At 51.0% G+C, this 6834-nt stretch overlaps 2 non-coding genes across 2 annotated transcripts; both read right to left on the bottom strand.

Moving 5' to 3' along the window:
- Positions 1-5034: 5034 nt before the first annotated feature.
- MIR145 (microRNA mir-145) lies at positions 5035-5122 on the bottom strand. Its single transcript, NR_031975.1, has one exon. It is a non-coding gene; the product is annotated as a microRNA mir-145 (primary transcript).
- A 1603-nt stretch (positions 5123-6725) lies between these two features.
- On the bottom strand, positions 6726-6831 carry MIR143 (microRNA mir-143). Its single transcript, NR_032414.1, has one exon. It is a non-coding gene; the product is annotated as a microRNA mir-143 (primary transcript).
- Positions 6832-6834: the final 3 nt, after the last annotated feature.

Raw genomic sequence — 6834 nt, 5'->3', positions numbered from 1 at the left:
GCCTCCCCGGTCCACACCATTCTCCTGCCTCAGCCTCCTGAGTAGCTGGGACTACAGACACCCGCCACCATGCCCGGCTAATTTTTTGTATTTTTAGTAGAGATGAGGTTTCACCGTGTTAGCCAGGATGGTCTCGATCTCCTGACCTTGTGATCCGCCCGCCTCAGCCTCCCAAAGTGCTGGGATTGCAGGCACGAGCCACTGTGCCCAGCCATTATCATCTTATTAACAAGTATTGTCTAACCTCTTTGGTTCTTGTAAAGGTATAATGACAATATGCATCTCATAGCAAGGATCAAATGAGGTCACGGGATGGAAAATGTATTTTGTGCTGGGTTTGGTGGCTCACACCTGCAATCCCAGCACTTTGGGAGGTCGAGGTGGGAGGATTTGTTGATTGCGCAGGAGTTTGAGACCAGCCTGTGCAACATAGTGAAACCCCATCTCTACAAAATACTTAAAAAAGTAGCTGGGTGCAGTGGTGCATGTAGTCCCAGCTACTTGGGAGGCTGAGGTGGAAGGATTGCTTAAGCCCAGGGTGTGGAGGCCGCAGGGAGCCGTGATTGTGTCACTGCACTCCAGCCTGGGTGACAGAGTGAGACCCTGACTTAGACAAAAAATGAATGGAAAGTTCATTTCGAAATGCAAAATCCTACAGAAATGTGTTAGATAATAGTCCCTGATAACATTAATCATGGAAAGTCCTTGTAAGCAAGGAAATGTGTCTTCAGGGGAGGCCACAAGAGGGCACCCCTCCCCCTGCCAGTGCCATGCCTCCTCACCCACTCCTCCAGGAGGGCCTGGTCCACACCTCCCTATAAGTAAAAGGAGGTACAGCCCCTCCATCTGGGAAGAGCCTGGGCCTGAGGCTCTGTCCTGGGAAATTTTCGCTGGACTCGTCACATGGGGTGCCCATTCCTTCTCTGTATAATGGAGGCCCTGGGGTGGCATTGAGGGATGTGGTTGAAAGTGTTACTACTTATAGAGCTGTGCTCAGAAATGGTCTCAACCCTGCATTTCTCCAAGTGGGGTGCAGGATCTTATATGTACATGTGATGACGGAGTTTCTTCTCCAACACAGGAGTTCTCTGGCTGTCTTTTTCACAGCTGTCTCTCCAGCCTCAAGCACAGGTAGGCACACAGTAAGTGCTTGAGTGGCACTGGGTAAGTAAAGAGGCTGCTCCTTTACCTGGATATTTGCCATTATTCCCGTCCACTCCCAACCCCGAGACCCCCAGGAATCTCAAACCACAGTGTGCTACCTGTCTGTGGGAGTCGAGAAGCCCCATCTGACCTGATGATCCATTCCGCAGGCGTGTGGAAAGGGAGTTCTAGAAGGAACCATGGCAAGGACAAGGACTGTGAGCTTTGAGAAAGCCCCAGTGTCTGGTTGGGTCCTGTTTGAAAACTGAAAAAGGAAGAGGTGCAGCCGCTGGTGGATGGGGCCTGGAGCGCCCTGGTCTGTCCCTGTACTCCCTGCCTGGGCTCCTTCGTGGCCTGTGGCCTTGTGGAATCTCAGGCCCCTCAGTAGGGAAGTGTTGCTACCCAGGCCTCCTCTCAGCAACTTCTGGGATGCACAAGAGAGACGTGGGGACGCCCTTTGCATCAGGTGAGAGGCAGTTGATATGGTTTGCCTCTGTGTCCCCACCCAAATCTCATCTTGAATTGTGATCCCCAGGTGTCAAGGGAGGGGCCTGGTGGTAGGTGATTGGATCATGGCGGCAGTTCCCTCCATGCTGTTCTCATGGTTGTGAGTGAGTTCTCATGAGAGCTGATGGTTTTAAAGTGTGGCACTTCCTTGCTCTCTCTCCCTTCTGCTGCCATGTAAGACGTGCCTTGCTTTCCCTTCCCCTACTGCCATGACTGTAAGTTTCCTGAGGCCTCCCCAGCCATGCAGAACTGTGAGTCAATTAAAGCTCCTTTCTTTATAAATTAGCCAGTCTCAGGTGGTATTCGTTATAGCAGTGTGAAAACGGACTAACACAATGGTTTTTCAGGTGGTGCTTTTTTTTTACGCCTCAAAATATGGCAGAGTTTGGAGGATCACGCCAAGGCGGATAACCATGTGAAAAGTGTCCTCATGTGCTGGCCCCGCTGCCTATGGCACAGCTAATGTCCAGTGTTACTGCAAGGCCTGGCTAACGTCCAGAGGCCACTGTGAATCCAAACACCTGTGTGAGGTGTGAACTGGCCTCACATTTCACACTCTGTCTTTCCTTTTTGACCTGGTCAATCACACCATTGTGACTGACAGAGAGGGGTTGCCACATGGCTAGACCTCAAGTGCCCCTTAACCCTCACCGAGCTTCAAGGGATACTCTCCATCCCCTAACCCTCCACACCAGGGAAGCATCCCCAGACATGGCTGCCTCCTGGGGCCTCCAGCTGCCAGGATGTGGGTCCTGACTGCTATCTGTGCGGCCTCTGAAAGTGTCTGGCAGTGTGGAGGCACTTGGGGATGCTTCAGCTGGGCCTGTCAGGTTCTTTCCCTGCCTTCTCCTCCTCCCCTCTTCCCCAAATTCCCAGAAAGAAACAGGACAGGAGCCAAGGGCCAGGACTTTATTATTGTCACAGAGCACAGGAGAGACCACTTGGGTCTCAGTGAAGGTTTGCTTTTCTTCTTCTTCAGGGGAAGCTACTGTGAGAAGGGCCACCAGCCAGGCTAGGTCAAACGGGGTTGGGGCCACAACATGATAGTTAAACCCATCAACACAGCCTTGATTCGATCCCAGCTTCACAACTTCTTAGCCGTGTGACCTTAGGTAAGTCTGTTAACCTCTTTCAGTCTTGGCTTTGTGGAGTGGAGTGAATAGCAGGGCCTGCTTCACTGAGGTGTTATCAGGATGGAGGGGGACAAAGCCTATGAAAGTGTTTAGCACAGCGCCTGGCAGATCGTGACCAGTCACTGAGTGGAAGCTATCATGACCAAATCTGATTTCTCCACGGGCAGGCCAGCCCCGTCGCTGTGGATGAGGAAGAGGGGGTCTCATTTCATAAATGTCTTCCATGCGGCCTGTGAGAAAGATGCCTTGGGACACCTGTGGGAGCTGCCTGGTCCCTGGCAATGTGGGAGTCAGACCCAAACATGAGGGTTCTGGGGCTTTGGCATTTACTACCATTTCTACAACCCCATGAAAAGCCCTAGCAAGAGTTCAGGGAAAGTTCTAATTTTATTTTTTTTTGAGATGGAGTTTCGCTCTTGTCACCCAGGCTGGAGTGCAGTGGTGTGATCTCAGCTCACTGCAACGTCTGAGTGGTGTGATCTCAGCTCACCTCAACCTCTGCCTCCTGGGTCCAAGCAATTCTCCCGTCTTAGCCTCCTAAGTAGCTGAGATTACAGGCACCCCCCACCATGCCTGGCTAATTTTTTGTATTTTTAGTAGAGACTGGGTTTTGCCATGTTGGGCAGGCTCGTCTTGAACTCCTGACCTCATGATCCACCCACCTCGGCCTCCCAAAGTGTTGGGATTACAGGCGTGAGCCACTGTGCCTGGCCGGAAAGTTCTGATTTTGTACCTGGATTACATTAGGTCTTTTGTCATTCAGTCAGTTAGCATTCTCTACAGGCAGTCAGAGAGGCTGAGTTTTAAAATTATTTATGTATTTTTGGCCGGGCGCGGTGGCTCAAGCCTGTAATCCCAGCACTTTGGGAGGCCGAGACGGGCGGATCACAAGGTCAGGAGATCGAGACCATCCTGGCTAACACGGCGAAACCCCGTCTCTACTAAAAACACACAAAAAAAATTAGCCGGGCGAGGTGGCGGCGCCTGTGGTCCCAGCTACTCGGGAGGCTGAGGCAGGAGAATGGCGGGAACCTGGGAGGCGGAGCTTGCAGTGAGCTGAGATCTGGCCACTGCACCCCAGCCTGGGCGACAGAGCGAGACTCCGTCTCAAAAAAAAAAAAAAAAAAAAAAAAAATTTATGTATTTTTTAGAGACAGGGTCTCCCTATGTTGCCCAGGCTGGAGTGCATTGGCTATTCACAGGCACAATAATAGCTCTCTGCAGCTAAGAACTCCCAAGCTCAAGTGGTCCTCCCCTGTCAGCCTCCTCAGTAGCTGGGACTGCAGGCACTCACCACCGTGCCCGGCTTTTTATTTTTGTAGCTTTTGCTTTTGGCTAAGAAATTGCCATAGGCCATTGGACTTGAAATCAGAGCTGGCGCTGCCTTTTGCTGTCTGGGCAACCTTGGGCTGGCCACTTTACCTCTCTGAGCCTCACTGATCCCATGGATCTACCATAAGGAAGGCTTTGAGGATGAACCAGCCTGTGGAAGCAAACGAAAGTGATGGGGAGTGGGTGGTGCAGCAATGGAGAGGGTTTCATTAGTCACTGACTCAAAAGTGAGGGGGCAAAATGAACCTCAGTGTGTGTGTGTGTGTGTGTGTGTGTGTGTGTGTGTGTGTGTGTGTGTGTGTGTGTGTGTGTCCAACGTCTTGTAGCAAGGTTACAGATCACTGTTTGTAGGGGAAGAGCCATAGTGTTCCTAGGGGTGGCTAGAGGCGCCACAAGAGGGCGTTCTAAGTTTTTATCTTGACTCTACCTTGAAAAATTTTCCATTTGTCTTCTGGCTGCATTCCAAATTGAACGAAGACTTATGGTTTTTAGTTTACCTAACTGATGGAATACGCTTTTAAAATGAGTTCATGTGTGTTTACTAGTTTATCAGTCATGTGGATGCAATACTGCGGCCCCTGTCTCAAGGCGCATTGGGAAGTGGGTTTAGGGTGTGGTGGAGACAAGAAATGCATGCCTGATGGTGTCCTGGTTCAACCGCTGCTCAACTGGGTGGCCTTGGACAAATTTCCCAAGAGTACGGCAGTGCTGAAGTTCCCACATCCAGCCTCACATGGGTGTTACGAAATAGACACGATGGAAAGAAAAGCAATGCAAAGGTTTAGAACGTGGTTCATAAGCCCTCTTACCTCCAGGGACAGCCTTCTTCTTGAACCCTCATCCTGTGCTCCAGCCGAGGCCCCCATGGGAACGGGAGGGGGGCAACTCTGGGATGGGAAGGAGGCGAATCCAGCTGTGAAACCATGACCTCAAGAACAGTATTTCCAGGAATCCCCATCTTAGCATTTAAGGGATTCCTGGGAAAACTGGACCGTGAGGACAAGGTGGGAGTGCGTGACCTTCAGCACCAAGGCCGCCGTGTCCCTAAGGACCAGCTGTAGTTCTCTTCTGCATCCAGCCCCATCTGTAGCAGCCAGTGTGGGGTGCCACATGTTGCCGGATGTGGCTCATTGCTCTGGGGGGAGTAGTGACTGGAACTTCAATTGCCCTGGAAAGTACCAGAAACCCTCTGGCGCCCCCGCCCCCAGGACTGCCCTCTGCTCTCTGCCTGGCTCATGTGTATTCCCCAGTCTCCTGCTAGAGGGGTGAATTTAAACCAACAATTCAGTTCCTAGGTTGGGTTTGGCAATTTCCTCTCTGATGACCTCCAGTAAGTCACTTAACCCTTGAGCCTTGGCCTTCTTTAATTATAAAATGCATGAGTCTAGGACCTGCTGGAGAGGTGAGATGAATAAGATTAGGGGGAAGTGGGGAGGAGGAAGGAAGCCTGTAGTATTAATGGCAAGAGTCCGGGTCTGTCTTTGCTAAAAGTGACCTGAGATGTAAAGACAAGATGGGAACAGGATTTAGACTGTTCTCCTCCTGCTCCCCGGTCCCAGGTTCCATAATCATATGCAATGGGTAAAAATATGAATTTGAAGGAAGATTAGGGTACAATCTCAGCTCAGCACAATCAGTATGTGACCTTAGGTGAGCTGCTTAAATGAGCCTCAGTTTTTCTTATCTGTAAAATGGGGCTATAACACCACCCACTTTCCAAACTTTTGGGGAGGTTAAATGAAACTGTGCTTGACTCCATGGCTCTCCTCTGCTGCTCACTGCATGTCTGAAGCCTCTGGGAGAAGTCAGACATTTGTGAGGTGCCTGGACTGGTTTTGGCAACACCTAGAAACAAAGAGTGAAGACCCTGACTCAAAGGCCAGAATTGTTATCTTCAGGGCTGAAAAGGTGTTTAGGAATTGTCTGATCCGCAAATGATGAATGAGTTTCAGCTGTGAATCAATAATAGTGGCTTTCCAGGGCTCATTGTTGAGGATTCTGAAGCTGCATCTGAGCACTTCAAGAATGGATGCCTGGTGGGGGCATACAGGCTCATGCCTGTAATCCCAGCACTTTGGGAGGCCGAGGCAGGCAGATCACCTGAAGTCAGGAGTTCGAGACCAGCCTGACCAACATAGTGAAACCCCATCTCTACTAAAAATACAAAAATTATCCAGGCATGGTGGCACAGACCTGTAATCTCAGCTACTCAGGAGGCTGAGGCAGGAGAATTGCTTGACCCTGGGAGGAGGAGGTTGCAGTGAGCTGAGATCATGCCACTGCACTCCAGCCTGGGTGATAGAGTGAGACTGTGTCTCAAAAGAAAGAATGTATGCCTTTACTGATTAGCTGTGTCTGCCATGGGCTCAGAAAGAGAAAGCGGAGTCAGGGTGCTGGGGAAATGCTAACACCTCATGCTAAGATGGACACACTGGGGTACGCAGAGGAGTCAGGACAGGCCCAGACTCGTGACACAGATCGTGGCACCAGGGGAACTTGTGTCGAGGAACTTCCCCAGCATCGCAAGTGGCTGACAGTATGGAGTCTGGAAACACTGTCCTTCCTGGTATGGCCCCCACAACCCCCAACACTTACACTTCCAGGCTGATGGCTGCAGAACAACTTCTCTCTTCCTGAGCTACAGTGCTTCATCTCAGACTCCCAACTGACCAGAGATGCAGCACTGCACCTCAGGCTGGGAGACACGGCGCTGCGCTGC

The sequence above is a fragment of the Macaca mulatta genome, chromosome 6 (genome assembly GCF_049350105.2).
Source record: "Macaca mulatta isolate MMU2019108-1 chromosome 6, T2T-MMU8v2.0, whole genome shotgun sequence".
Classification (NCBI taxonomy): domain Eukaryota; kingdom Metazoa; phylum Chordata; class Mammalia; order Primates; family Cercopithecidae; genus Macaca; species Macaca mulatta.
This window is presented reverse-complemented; position numbering and strand designations above follow the sequence as displayed.